This window comes from Oryctolagus cuniculus, chromosome 2 (genome assembly GCF_051225735.1).
Source record: "Oryctolagus cuniculus isolate XC-2025 breed Fujian yellow rabbit chromosome 2, ASM5122573v1, whole genome shotgun sequence".
NCBI classification, from domain to species: Eukaryota; Metazoa; Chordata; class Mammalia; order Lagomorpha; family Leporidae; genus Oryctolagus; species Oryctolagus cuniculus.
The window spans coordinates 101,682,047-101,705,230 of record NC_142868.1 but is presented as its reverse complement, the minus strand read 5'-3'; the positions used below and the strand labels follow the sequence as shown (position 1 = coordinate 101,705,230).

The 23,184-nt window shown below is 40.2% G+C and overlaps 1 protein-coding gene across 4 annotated transcripts in view; it reads left to right on the top strand.

The window, feature by feature from the left end:
- Window positions 1–11,603: 11,603 nt before the first annotated feature.
- The window catches only part of LOC149127953 (zinc finger protein 717-like), a 49,941-nt gene continuing 38,360 nt past the window's right edge, over window positions 11,604–23,184 (top strand). For 2 of the 4 annotated variants that reach the window (XR_016230131.1, XR_016230132.1), the window contains exon 1: window positions 11,618–12,302. The gene's annotated coding sequence lies outside the window, so the exon portion shown is untranslated. Of the gene's footprint in view, window positions 12,307–23,184 lie in introns of all 4 variants that reach the window. The other 2 variants (XM_089327381.1, XM_089327380.1) reach the window with 2 other exon arrangements.

Below are 23,184 nucleotides of genomic sequence, written 5' to 3'. Positions count from 1 at the left end.
GAAATCCAGTTTTCCCAGAACCATTTGTTGAAGAGACTGTCCTTGCTCCAGGGATTAATTTTAGCTCCTTTGTCAAAGATAAGTTGGCTATAGATGTGTGGGTTGATTTATGTAATTTCTATTCTGTTCCATTTCTCTACACATCTGTCCATGTGCTAGAACCAGATTGTTTTGATTATAATTACCATGTAGTATGTTTTGAAATCATTTATTGTAATGCCTCCAGTTTTGTTTTTGTTGTATAATAAATATTGCTTTAGCTACCCAGAGTCTCTTGTGTTTCCATATGAATCTTAGCATCATTTTTATTAGTTCTGCAAAGAATATCATTGTTATTTTGATTGGGATCACATTGAATCTGTAAATTGCCTTAGGTATTATGGAAATTTTGATAATGTTGATTCTTCAAACACATGAACATGGAAGATTTCTTCAATTTTTACTGTCTTCTTCTGTTTCTTCAATGTTTTATAATTTTCAGTGTAGAGATCTTTCATATCTTTGGTAAATTCATTTCTTTTTGAGCCATTGTGAATGGAGCTGATCTTAAAAGTTGTTTCTCAGCCATGGCTATGTCTTTTTATAAAATGCTATTGATTTTTGTGTGCTGATTTTATATCTTGTGACTTTACCAAACTCTCTTGTGAATTCAAATAGTCTCTCAGTGGATCCCTTATATATAGAATTATGTCATATGAAAACAGGGATAGTTTGACTTCTTCCTTTCCAATTTTTATCCCTTTGATTTTTTTCTTATCTAATGGCTCTGGCTAAAAGTTCCAGGATAATGTTAAATAGTATTGATGAGAGTGATCATCCTTCTCTGGTTCCATATTTTAGGGGTTATGCTTTCCATTCAATATGATGATGGCTGTGGGTTTGTAGTAAATTGCCTTGATTGTGTTGAGAGGTATTCCTTCTATACCCAAATTGTTTAAGATTTTCATCATAAAATAATTTAGTATTTCATCAAATGCTTTATCTGCATCTATTGAGATAGTCATGTGGATTTTTTTCTTCAGTTTGTTAATGTAATGTATCATATTTATTGATTTGCAAATTTTTGAACCATTGCAGCATACAAGGGATAAATCCCACTTGACCAAGGTGAACACTTTTTCTGATGTGCTAGATTAAGGTGATGTTGGCCTCATAAAATGAGTTTGGGATGATAGCCACCATTTCCATTGTTTTAAATTGTTTGTGAAGAAAGAATTTTTTCTTCTTTAAATGTTTGGTAAAAATCCAGCAGTGAAACAATTGAGTCCTAGACATTTTTTTTGGTGATGATCTTTATTACCGGTTCAATCTGAATTTCTTTAATTAATCTACTGAGGTTTTGTATATCTTCCTGACTAAATTTTTGTAGATTGCTTGTGTCTGAACTCTATTCATTTCTTTTAGAATTTCAAATTGTTTAGCATATAGCAATTTGCAATAATTACTTATTCTTTTTATTTGTGTGGTATCTTCTTATAACATTTTCTTTTTTCATAACTGATTATATGAATTTGGACCCTCTGTTTTATTGGTTATTTGGATCAATGGTACACCAATTTCACTTATTTTTTCAAACAAATCATCATGTCACTGATCTTTTTTTTTTCAATTTTGTCTACTTCCTCTCTAATTTTGATTATTTCTTTCCTCCTATTAATTTTTGTTTTTTTTTAAGATCCTTTAGTTTCATTGTTAAATCATTTCTTTGAATCCTTTCCAATTATTTGTGTAGGCATGATTCCTATGAACCTTCCCTGAAATATTACTTTTTCTCCATCACAAGTTTTTATATGTTGTGTTGCCATCTTCATTCACTTGCAAGATTTTTTTTACTTTCTTTTTATTGATTCTATGAATCACTGTCCATTCAGGAATATGTCATTCATTTTCCATGTGTTTGTATATTTTCTGGAGTTTCTTAAGTTGTTAATTTCTAGTGAAGAACCAAAGTGACTCTATTTTCTAACAATAAAAAAGCACCCTCTGTTTCCCATAGCAGACCCAGGTCCTCATAAAACAGGCATTCAGGCATTCCAGAGATATCAAAGCTTACCAGGGACAGCTAGCTGGGTAGACCAAGGACAGCACAGTAGAGATTGCTGAACAAAGTAACTCCCTGTGCCCAAAGCTTCCATGCTGTATGTAACTCTTTTTTCCTGCTGATGTAGCCCTTTTTTTCCTTTAAAAACTCTCCCTAACAAAGACCAGGGCCTGACTCCTTCCTCCGCTGTGTCAGTTGGTTAGATGGGGTCCCTGTCATGGCTTGTACTCCCGAATAAACCTTGCTTTTGCAGTTTGGTGTGATCGACTCTCTGGGGGTCTCTGTGGGGATCTAACGATCTGGGCACAACATATTTTTTGGTGCCCAACACTAGCTCCATTCCAAACTAATTATTAAAGATATATTTATTTGAATGTTCTGAAACTTGCCTTATGGCCTAGCATATGGGATATCCTAGAGAAACTTGAATACAATGATAGAAAAAAAATCTAATCTAAAGCTGTGTGATGAAATGTTCTGTAGATATCAATTAGGTGCTTTTGCTTCTGAATGTAGATTAGGACTGTTCTTTCTTTGTTGATTTTTTTGTGTAGTTGTTCTATCCATTGATGAAATTGGGGTGTTGAATCATGTTGTTAATATTGTATTAGAGTCTATGTTTCTCTTTAAATACATTGTCATTTGTTTTAAATAGCTAGGTTCCCTGGCAGTGGGTGCATATCCATTTATTTTAGACAAATCATCACACTGAATCCATCCCTTAATCATTAATTAAGCAATAATTCCTTTCTATATCTCTTTTAACATTTTTTCTATTACTATGGCCACTCTGCTCTTTTTTACTTTACATTATCACATAATATCTTTTTGCATTCTTACACTTTCAGTTTTTGTATATCTTTTTGTTAACGTGTGTTTCTTGTAAGCAGCAAATAGTTGGGTCTTCTTTTTAATTTGTTCAGCCAGGTTATTTCCTTTAATTAGATAGTTTAGGTCATTATATTCAAGGTTATTATTGATAAATAATGTCTCCATTCTGTCATTTTCCCAAAAATATTCCTATTTTTTGCTTTGGGTTACCTTTATACTCTTTCTAGGATATTTTCTCCCTTCACACTCTTTAATGTTGACTATCTTTCTCTGGCTCTCTGTGTAGCCTATCATTAAGTATCATTTGTAAGGCTGGATGAGTGTTGACAATTTTTCACTTTTTTGTTTGTTTTGGAAGTTATTTCACCTTCATTTATAAATGGGAGAGAGAGAGAGAGAGAGAGAGAGCGAGAGAGAGAGAGCTTAGTTGATCTAGTCATTAAAACAAATACCTAGAAGTTATATGCCAATTGAAAGAAAGCCTCTTTCCATCATTGCAGATAATTTTTGCTGAATTGATTTCAAAGGCATGAAATTAATGGTTGACAATAAAAGCTAATCCAAAGAGCATTATTTTTTTAACTTTTATTTAATGAATATAAATTTCCAAAGCACAGCTTGTGGATTACAATGGCTTTCCCCCCGACCATAACTTCCCTCCCACCCACAACCCTCCCTTCTCCTTCTCTCTCTCCCCTTCTATTCACATCAAGATTCATTTTCAATTATCTTTATATACAGAAGATCAATTTAGTATATATTAAGTAAGGATTTCAACAGTTTGCACCCACACAGAAAAACAAAGTGTAAAATATTGTTTCAGTACTAGTTATAGCATTAAATCACAATGTACAGCACATTTAGGACAGAGATCTTACATGAGGAGTAAGTACACAGTGACTCCTGTTGTTGACTTAACAATTTGACACTCTTATTTTTGGCGTCAGTAATCTCCCTAGGCTCTTGTCATGAGTTTCCAAGGCTATGGAAGCCTTTTGAGTTCACCAATTTAAATCTTATTTAGACAAGTTCATAGTCAAAGTGGAGGTTCACTCCTCCCTTCAGAGAAAGGTACCTCCTTCCTTGATGACCTGTTCTTTCCACTGGGATCTCACTCACAGAGATCTTTCATACAGGTTTTATTTATTTTTTATTTTTTATTTTTTGCCAGAGTGTCTTGGCTTTCCATGCCTAAAATAGTCTCAGGGGCTTTTCAGCCAGATCTGAATGCTTTAAGGACTGATTTTGAGGCCAGAATGCAAAGAGCATTATTTTACAAATATTTTTGAAGTAACCTTGATTTTGGTCCTCTTCATAAGCAGAGCTGATTGAAGTGGCAGCATATTCTAGCCACAATGGCAACAGTCTCTTCTCACCCATTGGTATGTCCCCCCAGGTATATTATCTACTGTAATTAACATTATTTTTTTTAACCAGGCTACACACATATATCTTCACATCTAGAACATTGATTTCATTATTATTATTCACTTCACTACCCAATCAAACACAATTCTGAGAAAATTATTTTGTTAGATCAGGAAAGATTGTCTTTGAAAAACTAATAGATAAATATTTTCCTTTAAGAAAAAAAGTATAGAAACTTCCATTTCTTTTTTGACAGGCAGAGTTAGACAATGAGAGATAGAGAGAAAGGTCTTCCTTCTGTTGGCTCACCCTCCAAATGGCAGCTACGGCTGGTGCACTATGCCAATCTGAAGCCAGGAGCCAGGTGCTTCCTCCTGGTCTCCATGTGGGTGCAGGGCCCTAGCACTTGGGCCATCCTCCACTGCCTTCCCAGGCCACAGCAGAGAGCTGAACTGGAAGAGAAGCAATCAGGACAGAATCCGGCTCCCCAAAGAGGACTAGAACCCAGGGTGCTGGTGCCACAGGTGGAGGATTAGCTTAGTGAGCTATGGTGCTGGCAAAACTTCCATGTGTTTTTTTTTTTTTTTTTTTTGACAGGCAGAGTGGACAGTGAGAAAGAGAGACAGAGAGAAAGGTCTTCCTTTGCCGTTGGTTCACCCTCCAGTGGCTGCTGTGGCAGGCGCGCTGCTGCCATCACACTGCGCTGATCCAAAAGCAGGAGCCAGGTGCTTTTCCTGGTCTCCCATGAGGTGCAGGGCCCAAGCACTTGGGCCATCCTCCACTGCACTTCCCTGGCCACAGCAGAGAGCTGGCCTGGAAGAGGGGCAACCGGGACAGAATCCGGAGCCCCGACCAGGACTAGAACCCAATGTCCCGGCGCCGCAAGGCAGAGGATTAGCCTATTGAGCCACGGCACTGGCCAACTTCCATGTTTTTAAACAGTAATTTCAAGGAGCTTTTCTGCGCAAGCAAAAACAACTTTGAAAGTATTTTCTTGATAATTAATATTAATTACCAATAATCAATTTTTCAATAATCCTATGTGTTCTTACCTCTTCTTCCTCGTTGTGAGTCCCAGTGCTGTCTTCTCTTCAGTTTCCTTCCTAGGAATAAAAATTTTGTTTAATTTGGGCAAGAAAGAGCAGGATAGACCTCTCAATAGTAATCAACCAGTAATTGACAGTTTTCAGATTTGTAGTCCGGTAATCTTGTGCTCAGAGCTTGCATTATTATGCCACATTTTACCAGTAAAAGTAGTAACCATAATTATGTGGATATAATTCTTAATATTTGTCAAATACTTATTAAAAGCTTCATATATATATATATTCACATATATATCACCTAACAGCTATGTGACATAGCTATTGATGTCAACATTTAATAGGGTAAGATAGGGAGAACTCAAGTGAAGGTTTACTGGTCAACAGGAAAGGGTTAATTTTGCAGAATCCATGAACTTTCTTTTTCAATAGACTCATGCTCCATGATCTTCATGACCTATTTTTGCTCACACTTAAACTGTCTTCAGCGTTAATCCAGGTATAATAAAACTACATTACCGAGACACATAGAGGCAATATTTAGAGAATTTTTTCCATCAAAGATAATTAGATATACAGAAGACTGAATGTTTGTTCAGGATGGAAGCATGCGATCTTCTTACATTTGATCACATATCCATTCATTGAATGCCATCAGTGCTTAGCCTGAGAAAGCTGAGCTGAAGTGTCCTGTTGAATGGGGAAAAGTTGGAAGCATTCCTACTGAGATCTGAAACCAGAAAAGGATGCCCACTCTCACCACTGACATTCAAGATAGTCCTTGAGGTTTTAGCCAGAGCCATTAGGCAAGAAAAAGAAATCAAAGGGATACAAATTGGGAAAAAGGAAGTCAAACTATCCCTATTTGGAGAAGACATTATCCTCCATGTAGGGGATCCAAAAGACTCCATGAAGAGACTGTTGGAACTCATAGAAGAGATGGGTAAACTAGGAGCACAGAAAATCAACACACAAAAATCAACAGACTTTATATACACAGATAATTTCAAGGCTGAGAAAGAACTTCTAAAATCAATCACATTCACAATAGCTTCAAAAAATTTAAGTATCTTGGAATAAATTTAACCAAGGATGTCAAATATTTATTTGATGAGAATTACAAAACTTTAAGAAAGGAATAGAAGACACAATAAAAATAGAAAACTCTTCCATGAACATGGTCTGTAAGAATCAAAATCATCAAAATGTCCATACTACCAAAAGCAATTTACAGATTCAATGCAATACCAATCAAAATGCCATGGACATATTTTTCAGATGTAGAAAACATGATACTGAAATTCAGAGGAAACACAGGAGACCCCAAACAGCTAAAGTAATCTTATACAGCAAAAGCAAAGCCAGAGGCATCATAATACCAGATTTGAAGACACACTACAGAGAAATTATCATCAAAAGAGCCTGGTACCGGTACAAAAACAGACAGATTAATGGAACAGCATAGAAACTCCAGAAATCCATCCAAGCATCTACAACCAACTTATCTTTGAAAAACAGTTAAAAACAGTCTCTTCAACAAATGTTGCTGGGAAAACTGGATAGCCACATCTAGAAATATGAAGCAAGACTCCTCCACCTTAAACAAAAAATCCTCATTAAATGGATTAAAAACCTAAATTTGTGACCAAATGCAATCAAATTATTAGGGAAAATGGGAGAAACCCTGCAAGACATTGGTATAGAAAAAAATTATTAGAAAAGACTCCAGAGGCACAATCACAGCCAAAACTGACAAATGAGATTACATCATATTGAGAAGATTCTTCACTGCGAAAGATGCAATCAGCAAAGTGAAGAGGAGAAAATATTTGCAAACTATGCAACTGATAAAGAATAACCAAATTATATAAAGAGATCATGAAGCTCAACAATGACAAAACAAACAACCCAGTTAAAAAATGGTCAAAAGACTTAAACGAACATTTTTCTTTTTTTTCAAGATTTATTTATTTGAAAGTAGGAGTTACACAGAGAGAAGAGGGCGGGGGGAGAGAGAGAGAGATCTTCATCCAATGGTTCACTTCCCAATTGGCCACAATAGCCGGAGCTGTGCCAATCCAAAGCCAGGAGCCAGGAGCTTCTTCCAGGTCTCCCACATGAGTGCAGGGGCCCAAGTACTTGGACCATCTTCTAGTGCTTTCCCAGGTCATATCAGAGACCTGGATTGAAAGAGGAGTGGCAGGGTCATGACCTGGCACCCATATAGGATGCCTGTGCTTCAGGCCAGGGTGTTAACCCACTGTGCCACAGTACCAGCCCCCGTTTTTCAAAAGAGGAAATCCAAATTGCCAACAGACACATGAAAAATCCTCAGTATCACTATCTGTCAGGTTAATAGAAATCAAAACCACAAGGAGGTTTTATCTCAGCCCCATTAGAATGGTTTTCATACAAAACCCAACAAACAACATATGCTAGTGAGGATTTGTGGGAAAAGGTACTCTAATCCACTCTTGGTGGGAATGTAAACTGGTAAAGCCACTATGGAAGACAGTATGAAAATAACTCAGAAATATGAATATAGACTTTCCATATGACCCAGCTATCCCACTCCTAGGAATTTAACCAAGGGAAATGAAATCAGCAGTTGAAAGAGTTATCGTACCCCAATATTTATTGAAACTCAATTCACAATAGCAAAGAAATGGAATCAACACAAATGCTTGACAAAGACTGGATAAAGAAATTAAGGAGTTATGTACACTATGGAATACTACACAGAAGTAAAATAAATGAAATCTGGAAGTTTGCATCAAAATGGATGAATCTTGGAAACACCATAATTAGTGAAACAAACCAGAACCAAAGGGAAAAATACCATATGTTCTCCCTGATCCACGATAACTAACAGAGTACCTAGAAGGCAATCTGCACAAGTGAAATTGACACTATGAAAAGCAAAGACTCTGAACAGCCCTTGTCTCTAGTACTGAGGAACACTATTTTCTTTTTTTTTTTCTATTTGCTGAACTCTTCTCTTAACATAGAGTTAATCATATATGTATAAAGTTAAATTAAAATATATCCTAGTCAAAAATAAAAGAGGGAATAAGAGAGGGAGGAGGAAGAGGGGTGGGGATGTGGGTGGCAGGACAGGCAGAGTGGAAAGAATCACCATGTTCCTAAAGTCATAATTATGAAGTGTATGAAGTTTGTAACTGCAAAGCTGCATAATTCTGTATACATTACCACAGATTTATTTCTAAGGGTATAGTTTAAAAATTTGACATGACACCCCAAGTCCTCTTGTGCTAAGAGGGAAAATAGCATTTTAAGTGTTAAAGTGATATCAATAGGATTAATAGGTAAAAAATAATAGAATTAAAAAGGAGTAAGGGCTCCAACATGGGAAGCAGTCCAGACAGAAGACTCATAGAATGGCAATCAATATAAGTAGCACTCTGACCTTAGAATCAGCCCTTAAGTCATGCTTGTCTGGCTGAAAGACCATGAGAGCATTTCAGGCATGGAAAGCCAAGACTCTGTGGCAAAAAGTTTCTTACATGAAGGACCATCTATGCTTGAGAGTGCAGTGGAAAGAAGTGATCATTAAAGGAGGTACTTCTCTCTGAAGTTAGGAGAGAACTTACACTTTGCTTATGCCTTTGTCTAAATACTGACAGACTGTGTGGATTCAAAAGACTTCCATAGCTGAGGCAGTTCATGTCAAGAGCCCCAGGTGATCACTGAGGTCATATTTACGAGTGTTAATTGTTTGGGCTTGTGCCATGGTGCAGTAGGTTAATCCTCCACCTGTGGCGCCAGCATCCCATATGGGCACCGGTTCTAGTCCCAGCTGCTCTTCTTCCAATCCAGCTCTCTGCTATGGCCTGGGAAAGCAGTAGAGGATAGCCCAAGTCCTTGGGCCCTGGCACCCACATGAGAGACCGGGAGAGAGTACCTGGCTCCTGACTTAAGATTGGCACAGCTCCAGTTGTTGCAGTAATTGGGGAGTGAACCAACAGATGGAAGACCTTTCTGTCTCTCCCTCTCACTGTCTGTAACTCTAACTCTCAAATAAAATCTTTTTGAAAAGAGTGTTGATTGTTAAATTAACAGGAGTCACTGTGCACTAACTTCCCATGCAGGAATTCTGTCCTCGAAGAGCTGTATTAGGGAAGTTAGTAATAAAACTTACTTTCAAAGATTTACTCCATATTAGCATATTAAGTTGAGAATATACTTATGTATCTTATAATTTAGGCCAATGTGTACAGCTCCACTGCTTGTTTTTATAGGTGCTTCATTAAAAAACAGCAAAATTGTTCCCAAAGACTTATTTTCTATAGTGTATTTTTTTTTTATTTTTGACAGGCATAGTGGACAGTGAGAGAGAGACAGAAAGGTCTTCCTTTTCCATTGGCTCACCCCCCAATGGCCACTAAGGCCGGTGCACCACTGTGATCTGAAGCCAGGAGCCAGGTCCTTGTCCTGGTCTCCCCTGTGGGTGCAGGGCCCAAAGAACTGGGCCAAACTCCACTGCATTCCTGGGCCAGAGCAGAGAGCTGGACTGGAAGAGGAGCAACTGGGACAGAATCTGGCGCCCCAATTGGGACTAGAACCCAGTGTGCCAGTGCTGCAGGTGGAGGATTAGCCTAGTCAGCTACGGTGCCAGCCTCTATAAGGTATTAAATAAAGGATATTCTTACATCTCATAACCTACTGCTATGTCTGAGTGCTCCCAAAAGATGTTATCATGCTTTTTTGGCTTTTTAATTTTTTTAATAAAAGTTCACTATGCTTTATTATATATAAAATTATATCAATATTTTTATGGTTACACATAAAATACAAATATTTAATTTTGATTTCTGTCTAATGCTAAACACAAATACATGCATATACATCTATAAGCACATGTATATATATATATATGGAGGTTTCAAAATATTCATAAAAAATTCACATTGTTTAGTGACATGTTTCCAAGAACTCTCTGAAGTCCTCTCAAGCATACATTAATGTACATTTTTTACATTTATATAGTAATGAACAACATAAAATCATTCAAATGTTAAGATATAACATAAAAAGCTAAGTACAAATTAAAATGTTTTAAACTCACTGTGTAAATATTACTCTTTACTCCAAATTCCTCTAGAAGAACTCCTTTTTATTGGACTCAAATACTGAAGAGTTCCCATATTCACACATTTGCGCCACAATTTTTATAGCTGTTGATTGTGTCATCATGGATGACAGTATTTATTGGTGAAAATTTATTAAAAGAACACATAATGATTATAAGAATAACTATTCACTTAGGCAATAAAATATTTCTCTTTTTTATTAAACTTTTATTTAGTAAATATAATTTTCCAAAGTACATTTTATGGATTACAATGTCTTTTGCACCCCCAATAACTTCCTTCCCACCTGCACCCCTCCCATCTCCCGCTCCCTCTCCCATTCCATTCACATTAAGATTCATTTTCAATTATGTTTATATACAGAAGATTGATTTAGTATATATTAAGTAAAGATTTCATCAGTTTGCACCCACATAGAACATAAAGTGTAAAATACTGTTTGAGTACTTGTTATAGCATTATTTTACATTGGACAACACATTAAGGACAGAGATACCACATGAGGAGTAAGTACACAGTGACTCCTGTTGTTGACTTAACAATGTGACACTCATGTTTATGGCGTCAGATACCTCCCTAGGCTCTAGGCATGAGTTACCAAGGCTATGGAAACCTCTTGAGTTCGCTGTCTTTGATCTTATTTAGACAAGGTCATAGTCAAAGTGGAAGTTCTCTCCTCCCTTCAGAGAAAGGTACCTCCTTCTTTGATGGCCCATTCTTTCCGCTGGGATCTCACTCGCATAGATCATTCATTTAGGTGTTTTTTTTTTTTTTTTTTTTTTTTTTTTTTTTTTTTTTTTTGCCAGAGTGTCTTGGCTTTCCATGCCTAAAATACTCTCATGGGCTCTTCAGCCAGATCCAAATGCCTACATTTCATTTTGGTTGCCCTTTAACCTAGATTTTTTAACCATATTTCCATGGGTAAATTCAATTCTAAACTCTTTCCACCTCAGCTTTCTCTTTGCAAATTGATAATACTGTCTCCAGAATTAACCTAAGGTATAATTGATACAAAGTAAGGCATTTACTCTGTTAATCTGGCCCCTAGAAGATACTTGGCAATGTTAGTCCTGTATCCAGTTTTTCTTTTCTTTTCTTTTTCTTTTTTTTTTTTTTTTGTACTTGGTGAATTAGAGGGTGGTGTAAAATAATTTGAAAAAAAAATAAACATCAACAAGACACAAATAAAAATTAAACTATGCTGTGTACACCTGTGCTGAGAGTTACATTGAAATCCTTGTCATTCATTACTTGAGAGAAGCTGTCCAGGAATAAAGCAGCAGGGGGATTTTTCTGAGGGAAGCAGTTTGTGTGAGGGAACCGGGATTTGGGACTCAGCAGCAGTGGCTCTCACTTCTTAAGATTTTGTTCAAGAAAGCAAGAACAGCACCTGACCCTTGAGATCTGTGGGGGAAGGAAGGGAAGGAGGGATGGAAACAAAAGCAAATGCCCTCTGGTTCCCAGCATGTCTCCACCCACCCCACACTGAAGCCCTAGGAGAGGGCCAGTAAGTCTATCTAGGAATGCCCTGGCCTGGACTCCATTTCCTAGAGTCACCCGGTACTCTAATGCTTTTTGTGCTCTGAACACCTGTGCATGTGAATGTGGGAGAACATGCGCATGCGCGTGCCTTTCCCCATGGCTCCGGGTTGGGAACAGATGAAGTTCATTTACTGATCAGAGAGGGCCCTGAGAGGGTGCGCTGCTCCTTCTCCCACATTCACTGGGGAGTCTTGCTCTGCAAGTGCAATTGCAGGCAGTTGGGGAGCACACACCCGCCCACTGCTTCTGTGCCTCTGCATCTGCCACCGTGGGTCCCAAGTTCCAGCGACTTCTCCTGTCCCACACTCTCTGCTTTGCTCCCTGTGTGTCCTGAAGAAAGGGGACGTGCTCCCGAGATTTTCCACGGCAAGTATGCAGAACAGGAAGGGGCATCTATGCGTGTATGGGAGAGGGGAGGGTGCGCTGGTGGGAGGTGGCTCCCAGACATTGATCAGCTCTCAGTGATCCTGGGAGCTTCTCCAGCAGAGTCAAGGCTGGGGCCCAGGTGTTGTGTCTCCCACCACCGCTTCCCAGTCTCTCAACACTCGGCCAGTTTTATGGGCTGCCAGGCTCAACGGCACAAACAGGGCAGTTGAGAGCCTGGGGAAGGAAGAAGTCCCATTCCCTACATTTAAATAAGCCCAGTTCTTATTTAGGGTGGGTCAGAGAATGCCTTGTGGCTGGGCCTCCGGCTATATCCCCTGGTAGTTCCAGCTGGGCGGGGCTCAGTGGCCCTCAGCTGGGAGCCCGAGGCAGTGGAGAGGTGGAGATGGAAGATTAGAGTAGGATCTGGCTCATGGCCCCCATGCTGGACCCTGTGGACACATCTGACAGCTGGGGCGCTATGTGTTTGGCTGTATTTCCCAGCAGCAATGTGAAGCTTGTGCAGTAGCTTAGTAGATTGATCTCTCCTCCGTGTTTAATTAACAGACTTTCAATCTGGAGCTTGAGGCCATGGAAATGTAGCTGATTTATTTTCCTGCTTTTCGATTTCTGTCTTCACCCCTTTTTTCTTATGTTATTAGGGATGTCAACTATTATTACCTGCTGCTAACCCCTTTGTAAAGTGAGAAGTGAACTGAAATTAATGCAAGTCTACCGTGTGAGTTAATAATGAGCTGCTTTAAAATGGATTTTCATAAAGTGGAGAGCTATGAAAACATAAATACAGAAAAGTAGCAATTTTTCTCTTCTAGTTCTTTACAGTCACTCAATGCTCCACCAAGCTGATTATCTTATAGTCCATATGGTTTTAACTAAGAGGGTCAGTTACTTTATAAAATTTTTTTTATTTATTTGAAAGGCAGAGTTGCAGAGAGGCAAAGGCACAGAGAGGTCTCCCATCTGCTGGTTCACTCCCTGGATGGTCACAATGGCCAGAACTGCATGGAAGTCAGGAGCCAGGAACTTCTTCCAAGTCTCCCACACAGATGCAGAGGACCAAGCATTTGGGCCATCTTCCACTGTTTTCCCAGGCCATAGCAGAGAGCTGGATCAGAAAGTGCAGCAGCCAGGTCTCGAACCAGCACCCTTATGGTTTTACCCGCTCAGCCACAACACCAGCTTCAAATTACTTTTCTTATTCTGAGTTTTGTGTTTAATCTATGACATTTTCAACATGGGAGGATATTAGTGACAGATTTTCATAATGACTGTGGTCTGTGGAAGCCTTTGTACAGGTGTTAATGTGAAGACGGGTAAGGAAGAAAAGAGAAAATATGCTCCCCTCCCCCCACAGAGATGCACACACAATACAGTAAAAGATGTGGCTTTGGGCTGGCACTGTGGCTCAGTAGGTTAATCCTCTGCCTGTGGTGCCAGCGTCCCATATCGGCACCCGTTTTAGTCCCAGCTGCTCCTACTCTGATCCAGCTCACTACTATGGCCTGGGAAGGCAGTAGAAGATGGCCCAAGTGCTTGGGCCTCTGCACCCATGTAGGAGACCCAGAAGAAGCTCCTGCCTCCTGGCTTTAGATCAGTGCAGTTCTTCTGGCCATTTTGGCCAAATGGGGAGTGAACCAGCAGAAGAAGAACCTTTCTGTCTGTTTCACTATCTGTAACTCTACCTCTCAAATAAATAAATAAAACATTTTTTTTTTAAAAAAAGAGAGATGTGGCCCTAAAAACTATTGCTATAGACTTTCAGTATAATGAAGTTTTCACTGGGTTAACTGAGTGATTCATAGATTCCATTACAGTCCTGTTGTCACCAGATTACTAATTTGTGAAACTCATTTAGCATAGTAAGGTTACCTAGGAAGTAAAAATAGAAAGGGACTCCTGGATAGAGGTTGCTAGGGTGACAGCATTCTTCCTCTCAAACCCAGTGTGTTTTTTACCTTTTCTCGCATGTACTCCCTATCACAGTGCTTGTGAGTGGACAAGCAGTGATGTGTTTCTGCTGAAAAGAGCTACTTCACACCCAGGAAACAACTGTAAGACACTTTCTCAGCAACTATGTTGTGTGTACATTAATACGAACTTGAAAACAGCCAAGAACAGGATTCCTGGACTATTCAGGATAACTGTCTGTTTGGCACATCATTCCCTGCTCTGCTATATGTTTCTGGCAAGTTCTTTAAAATTTTTAGGAGAGATATGTTTCATATGAGAGACATAATCTGGTAATGAGGCAGTGATGTCTTTAAGAAAAGGTGCCATGTGAGGAAGCAGTCTGATGGTGTCCATTCATCTTCCCATTTTTTTTTTCTGACAGGCAGAGTTAGACAGTGAGAGAGAGAGAGACAGACAGAAAGGTCTTCCTTCCATTGGTTCATCCCCCAAATGGCCACTACAGCTTGCATGCTGCACCAATCTGAAGCTGGGAGCCATGTGCTTCTCCTGGTCTCCCATGCTGGTGCAGGGCCCAAGCACTTGGGCCATCTTCCACTGTCTTCCCAGGCCACAGCAGAGAGCTGGACTGGAAGAAGAGCAACTGGGACAGGACTGGTGCCCCAACTAGGACTAGAACCTGGAGTACTGGCACCACAGGTGGAGGATTAGCCTAGTGAGCCATGGCACCAACCCATTCATCTTCCCATTAATAACTTTCATTGATGTCTACCACAGGGTGGCAGAAGGCAATCCTCCTTCTGAATTGCATCAAGCCAGGAGGATTCATCTACAGTTTATCTGAGTTTTCTTTGTATGAGGGAATAACCAAAATACTACATTGTATACAGTGTATTTTCTTTTAGATTCATTTTATTTACTTGAAAGCCAGATTTACAAAGACATTGAAAGAGAGGTCTTCCATCCATTGCTTCACTCCTCAAATGGCCACAGTGACTTGGGCTGGGCCAGGTGAACCCAGGAGCTAGGAGCTTCTTCTGGTTCTCACACTTCATTTCAGGGACCCAAACACTTGGGCCATCATCCTCTGCTTTCCCAGGTGAATTAGTAGGGAGCTATATTGGAAATGGAGCAGCCAGGTCTTGAACCAGTGCCCATGTGGGGTGCTGGCACTGCCAGGGTCTGCTTAACCTACTATACCAGTCCCATGTGCATTTTTTCAATAGGGGGAGGGGTTAATTTTTTTCTAATATGACTCTCAAAGATTATAATGTGTAGTAGATGATGATTTTGGTTATATTTTGAGTTTCATTAAATTTCTATATTTTTAAGTTAATGAGTACTAGTAGTTATTTTTTTAAAGATTTATTTATTTTACTTGAAAGTGAGAGTTACACACAGAGTGGAGGAGAGGCAGAGAGAGAGAAGTCTTCATCTGCTGATTCACTCTCCAATTGGCTGCAGTGGTCGCAGCTGTGCTGATCCAAAGCCAGGAGCAGGAGCTTCTTCTGTGTAGTAGTTATCTTATGTTATCCTTGCTTTGGATAAACAAACTCTCTCCCATCCATTTAAAATGCTTTTTAAAATAGGTTTATTTTGAGGACTGGCACTGTGGCATGGCAGGTGAGGCTGCCACCTACAGTGCTGTCATCCCGTGTGGGTGCTTGTTTGAGATCCAGCTTCCTGCCGTGGCCTGGGAAAGCAGTGGAAGATGGCCCAAGTTCTTGGGTTCTGCACCGCATGGGAGACCTGACAGGAGCTTCTGGCTCCTGGCTTTAGATAAATGCAGCTCTGGCCATTGCAGCCATTTTCTTTTTCTTTTTTCTTTTTCTTTTTTTTTTTTTTTTTTGAACTTTTATTTAATGGATATATATTTCCAAAGTACAGCTTATGGGTTACAATGGCTTTCTCCCACAATGACTTCCCTCCCACCCGGAACCCTCCACTATCCCTCTCTCCCCTTCCATTCACATCAAGATTCATTTTCAATTCTCTTTATATGCAGAAGATAAATTTAGTATACATTAAGTAAGTATTTCAACAGTTTGCACCCACATAGAAACACAAACTGAAAAATAGTGTTTGAGCATTAGTTATAGTATTAAATCTCAATGTACAGCACATTAAGGACAGAGATCCTACATGAGGAGTAAGTGCACAGTGACTCCTGTTGTTGACTTAACAAATTGACACTCTTGTTTATGGCATCAGTAATCTCCCTATGCTCCAGTCATGAGTTTCAAAGGCTATGGAAGGCTTTTGAGTTCTCTGACTCTTATCTTATTTAGACAAGGTCATAGTCAAAGTGGAAGTTCTCTCCTCCCTTCAGAGAAAGGTACCTCCTTCTTTGAAGACCCATTCTTTCCACTGGGATCTCACTCCCTGAGATCTTTCATTTAGGTTTTTTTTTTTTTTGCCAGAGTGTCTTGGCTTTCCATCATTGCAGCCATTTTCAGAGTGAATCAGTTCATGGAAGACCACTATCTTTGCCTCTGCCTCCCTGTAACTCTGCCTTTTAAATAAATAAATAAATTTTTACATGCTACACCACTGTGCTTGCCCCAAGACCTAACAGGGTTTCTGGGTGCTTATCCTGGGGTTCACTTTCAGCACTAAGCACAGTTATTCTGTGTGACTGAATAGTTCATGTTCCTTCTTATGGAAAAGTTTTTCTCATGTTCTGAGTGATTGGGCTACATATGCCCATAGTGGAAACTAAAACTTAATTTGGCATTTGAACACCCAGAGTACTGATTCCTGTAATCTTCTGAATTTAATCAGAAAATGTGTTTTGAAACATTTGGTCTATGGGTAGGCAGGGCAGTTTTCCTGGATCCCTGTGAGAATTGATGAACTGATGGTGTTTTTCTACCCCACATTATATTCTGAAATTTACTTCCTTTTGTTTTCTTAAAATAACTATATTTGTAATTTGCTTCCCCTTCTGAAGTGTTTGTGCTTCTGTCCTCCTTATAACCATGCACATTAATAGCCCTTTTCCTTCCCTTTATGATACTACAAGAATAATAGAACATTGCAGCTCTCTCCCCTGGCAGCACATCTCCCTCAGTACGTCTCTTTGAATTAGACCCTGGGTTAACTTAGCTGCACAAAAGGCATATATCTAAACCCAGTGTACCTAATGAATGAAGTCATCATAAAGTCAATATGCCTTGTAAACCTCTTATCTCTTATTTTGAAATATGTTGTGAATGTGTCTTTTATGTCAGTATCTGTAAGCTGGAGATTTTCTTAAGGCAGAAGGCTGCTGAGGGACAGCACAACTGTAGCTTTGCTCTGTTACTTTACTGTGGCTACTCTCTCACCCTCTCTCTTTATTTTATTAAGATTTAAAAATTTTATTTTAAAGGCAGAGTTACAGAGAAAGAGGCAGAGACAGAAGGATGGGGATCTTGCATCTGCTGGTTCACTCAAGAGACTGCAATGAATAATGCTGGCCCAGCCTGGAAGTCCAACCCAGTGTCCCACATTGGTGCAAGGACCCAAGTGCTTGTACCATCTGTTTCTGCTTCTCCAGTTGCATTAGCAGAGAGCTGGATCAGAAGTGGAACAGCTGTGGCTCAAACTGGAACTCATGGGGCTGGCATTGTGGCACAATGGGGAAAGCCACCATCTGCAAAGCCAACTTCCCAGATGAGCAGCAGTTCATGCCCCAGTTGCTCCACTTCTAACCTAGCTCCCTGCTGATGGCCTGAGAAAAGCAGATGACTCAAGTGTTTGGGCCATTGTAACCCATGTGGGAGACCCAGATGAAGTGCCTGGCTCCTGGTTTCTATGTGCTTCAGCCCTGGCCATTGCAGCCATTTCAGATGGAAGATCTCTCTCTTTTTTGGCATTTATCTATTTATTTGCAAGGCAGAGATAGAGAAAGGGAGAGAATGAGAAAGAGATTTTCCATCTGCTGGTGTATTCCCTAGATGGCTGCAATGGCCAGAGCTGGGCCAGGCCCAAGCCAGGCACCAAGAGCTTCATTCAGGTCTCCCACTTGGGTGGCAAGGACCCAGGTATTGGATCATCTTCTACTTTTCCAGGGCCACTAGCAGAGAGCTGAATCAGAAGTGGAGCAGCCAGGACATGAACTGGTGCCTATATGGGATGCCAGCATTGCAGGCAGCAGCTTTACCTGCTAATTCACAATGCCATCCCATCTGACTCTCCCTCCTCTCCATAACTCTGACATTTTTTTAAGATTCATTTTATGTATTTGACAGAGTTGCTGATAGAGATGGACAGATAGAGAGGTCTTTAGTCTGCTGGTTCATTTCCCAAATGGCCGCAGTGGCTAGATCTGAGCTGATCTGAAGCCATGAGCCAGTAGCTTCTTCCAGATCTCCATGTGGATATATGGCCAAGGACCTGGGCCATACTGTGCCACTTTGCAAAGCATATTAGCAGGGAGGTGGATTGGAAGTGGAGCAGCCAAGACCCGAACCAGGGACCATATGGGATGCAGGCCAGGACCTCAACCAGCTGTGCCACAGCACTGGCCCCCAAAACTCTGACTTTCAAATAAATAAATCTTTTTTAAAGGGTGGACACACGTATTGGATCCCAGCATTTTATTTGGTGGTGGCTTAATCCACTGTGCCACAAAGCCAGACCCACCCTTTATCCTTCTGATGACTTGTGTATCAAGATCTTGGTGATATCTGCTAAACAACTGTTGGTATTATGTTAGCCTCTTCTGTTTTATTTTGGTTCTGATTTGTTGAGTTTATTTTGCCACTTTTGGGTAGCAAGCTGTGATGTCATCAGTGGCTAAAGCTGCCATGTGTTAGGATGGTACTGATTCTACCTTTCTATTTCTTCAAATAGAAGTGGAAAATGAAATCCTCTCAAAACTAACATGCTACAAGTAACAACTGGAAATCAAGCTTCCTTTCTTCTCACCTAACAGACCCAGCTGGTCTCTGTGTTTCTCATTTTAGCCCAAACCTATAGATTCCTAGAGCAGAAGGAAGCTTATTTTTACAAGGAAGAATTCATAGATATGGTTATCCATTCACCTCTGAGAATTAAAGCCATAACTGCTTTTTGACTGGTTTTCAATTTGTGGTGGTGCCATCTCTCACAGGAAGACAGATTCCTCACATAAGAATACACCGAGGTGGAGAAAACTTTATGGAGTGGGTTTTCCAAAGTGAAATGGAATTCTGGCCTGGACATCCTTGAGCTTATGATCAGCAGAGTGGGGAAATTCTTAGCTATGTCCATTCACATCCTTTCCTTTTTGTTCATTGTATTCCTCCCTTACATAGTGCTCTGTGCTCTCCTTCTGTTGCACACACACAAGGAGTGTTTGTGATTGAGGCTGTTTGTGCACCACTGCAGTATCTGGAGTTGCCTTTGTCTCCATGCAGAGTGAGGAGGGGACTGCCAGCCTGCCACACAGTGTTTGGGCCCCTTGCTTCTTTACTTCAGTGCAGGAGCAGCCTTGAACAGAGTTGCACTGGGTAGTATTATTTCTTTTAGATTTGAGTGCTTGGATAGCAAAAGAAATAAATATTTTTTTGCTTATAGAACAGATTGAGGAGGCACTACATAAAGTCAGCAGCAACTTTCTTGGTTCCTGTTACATGTCAAGATGAGTCAGAATATTTAAGGCCATTTGTTAAATTTTTTAAAAAATTAAAAATATTTATTTATTTTTTTTGACAGGCAGAGTTGACAGAGAGAGACAGAGAGAAAGGTCTTCCTTTTTCTGTTGGTTAACCCCCCAATGGCGATTGCAGCTGGCACACCATGCTGATCCAAAGCCAGGAGCCAGGTGCTTCTCCTGGTCTTCCATGGGGTGCAGGGCCCAAGCACTTGGGCCATCCTCCACTGCATTTCCTGGGCCACAGCAGAGAGCTTGACTGGAAGAGGAACAACCAGGACAGAATCTGGTGCCCCAACCGGACTAGAACCTGGGGTGCCAGCACCACAGGCAGAGGATTAGCCTATTGAGCCACAGCGCCAGCCAATATTTATTTATTTGAAAGGCAGAGTTACAAAGAGAGAGAGAGATGTAAATCATTTATCCACTGTTTCACACCCCTAATGGCCACAGCACCTGGGGTTGGAACTGGATTAAAGTCAGGAGCCAGTATCTTCTTCCACATTTCCCATGTGGGAGTAGGAGCACAAGTACCATTCTTTGCAGATTTCCTAGGCATGTGAAAGAGCTGGATCAGAAGTAGAGCTGCTGTGGCCCAGGAGTACAGTGGAGGATGGCCCAAGTCCTTAGGCCCTGCACCCGCATGGGAGACCAGGAGAAGCACTTGGCTCCTGGCTTCAGATCAGCACAGTGTGCCGGCCACAGTGCACCAGCTGCAGCGGCTATTGGGGGGTGAACCAATGGGAAAGGAAGACCTTTCTCTCTCTCACTGACCATTCTTCCTGTAAAAAAAAAAAAAGAAGTAAAGCAGGTGGGACATGAACTCATGCACAATATGGAATACCAGCATCAGAGGCAATGGCTTTCCCACTCTGCTCTACCATCTTTTTTTATTTTTATTTATTTTATTTTATTTGAGTTAAAAAGATGCAGAGGCAGAGAGAGAGGGAGAAAGGTCTTCCATCTTCTGGTTTACACCCCAGATGGCTGCAATGGCTGGAGCTACCCTGAAGTGAAGCCAAGAGCTGGGAGCCTCTTCCAGTTATCCCACATAGGTGCAGGGGCCCAAGGTCTTGGGTCATCTTCTACTGCTTCCCCAGACCTTAGAAGAGAGCTGGATCAGAAATGGAGCAGCCGAGACTCAAAGCAGCACCCATGAGGGATGTCAGCAATGCAGGCAGCAGCTTTTTCTACTAGGACACAGTACCAGCCCCTCTATCATCTGTTTTATGGAAATACATATTTAAGGGATATTAGAAGGCCATTCAGGCCCTCCCTACAAAACATTTTTAAATAATGATTGGCAGTATACAAGACTGTTTCCAAAGGGAGAGAGCTGCAGGGACAGAGAGGGCAGTGATGTAGAAAGGGTATGACAAATAAGGGAAGATGGGAAGGCCAGAAGAAATCTTGAAAAGTATTTCAAAGGATAAAGTAATAGGACACAGATCATTTGTGCAAATGGCCAAAATTAACCATTTCTATTTTAGGGTTTTCCTTTTTTATTTATTTTTAAATTAGAGATAATTTCTAACATAATTTGTGATATACTTGACGCAATTTTCAGTTTTTTTCTTACAGATAAGATGTGCTTGTAAGATGTAGAGGGGCCTGGCACCTATATGGGCTCCCAGCTGCTCCTCTTCTGATCCAGCTCTCAGCTATGGACTGGGAAAACAGCAGAAGATGGCTCAAGTGCTTAGGCCCTTGTACCCAAGGGGGGACAAAGAAGAAGCTCCTGCCTTCAGATCAGTGCAGCTCCATCTGTTATAGCCATTTGGGGAGTGAACCAGCAGATAGAAGACCTTTGTCTCTGTCTCTTCCTCTCACTGTCTATAATTCGACCTCTCAAATAAATAAAATCTTAAAAAGTAATATATAGAGATGTACTGTAATTAAATCCAATGGTACACTCCTAAATATGCAATTAGCATTAAATTTTTAACTTTCATTTAATGAATACAAATTTCCAAAGTACAGCTTATGGATTACAAAGACTTTCCCCCCGACCATAACTTCCCTCCCACCCACAACCCTGCCCTCTCCCACTCCCTCTCTCCTTCCATTCACATCAAGATTCATTTTCAATTCTCTTTATATGCAGAAGATAAATTTAGTATATATTGAGTAAGGATTTCAACAGTTTGCACCCACACAGAAACACAAACTGAAAAATAGTGTTTGAGCATTAGTTATAGTATTAAATCGCAATGTAGAGCACATTAAGGACAGAGATCCTACATGAGGAGTAAGTGCACAGTGACTCCTGTTGTTGACTTAACAAATTGACACTCTTGTTTATGGCATCAGTAATCACCCTAGGCTCTTGTCATCAGTTGCCAAGGCTATGGAAGCATTTTGAGTTCACCAACTCTGATCATATTTAGACAAGGTCATAGTCAAAGTGGAAGTTCTCTCCTCCCTTCAGAAAAAAGCACCTCCTTCATTGATGAACTGTTCTTTCCACTAGGATCTCACTCACAGAGATCTTTCATTGAGGTGTTTGTTTTGTTTTGTTTTGTTTTGTTTTGCCAGAGTGTCTTGGCTTGCCATGCCTGAAATACTTTCATGGGCTTTTCAGCTGGATCTGAATGCCTTAAGGGCTAATTCTGAGGCCAGAGTAGTGCTGTTTAGGACATCTGCCATTCTATGAGTTTGCTGTGTATCCTGCTTCCCATGTTGGATCATTCTCTCCCTTTTTTTATTCTATCAGTTAGTATTAGCAGACACTAGTCTTGTTTATGTGAACCCTTTGACTCTTATTCCTAACATTATGATCAATTGTGAACAGCAATTGATCACTTGGACTAGTGAGAAGGCTTTGGTACACGTCACCTTGATGGGATTGAATTGGAATCCCCTGGTATGTTTCTAACTCTACCATTTGGGGCAAGTCTTATTGAGCATGTCCCAAATTGTTCATCTGTTCCCTCTCTTATTCCCACTCTTATATTTAACAGGGATCACTTTTCAGTTAAGTTTCAACACTTAAGAATAACTGTGTATTAATTACAGAATTCAACCAAAAGTATTAAGTAGAATAACCAAAAAAAATACTAAAAGAGATAAAGTATGAAGTTGTTCATCAATAGTCAGGACAAGGGCTGATCAAGTCACCATTTCTCATAGTGTCCATTTCACTTTAATAGGTTGCCTTTTTGGTGCTTGGTTAGTTGTCACCGATCAGGGAGAACATTGATATTTTTCCCTTTGGGACTGGCTTATTTCACTCAGCATAATGTATTCCAGATTCCTCCATTTTGTTGCAAATGACCAGATTTCATTGTTTTTTTGACTGCTTTATAGTATTCTGTAGAGTACATGTCCCATAATTTCTTT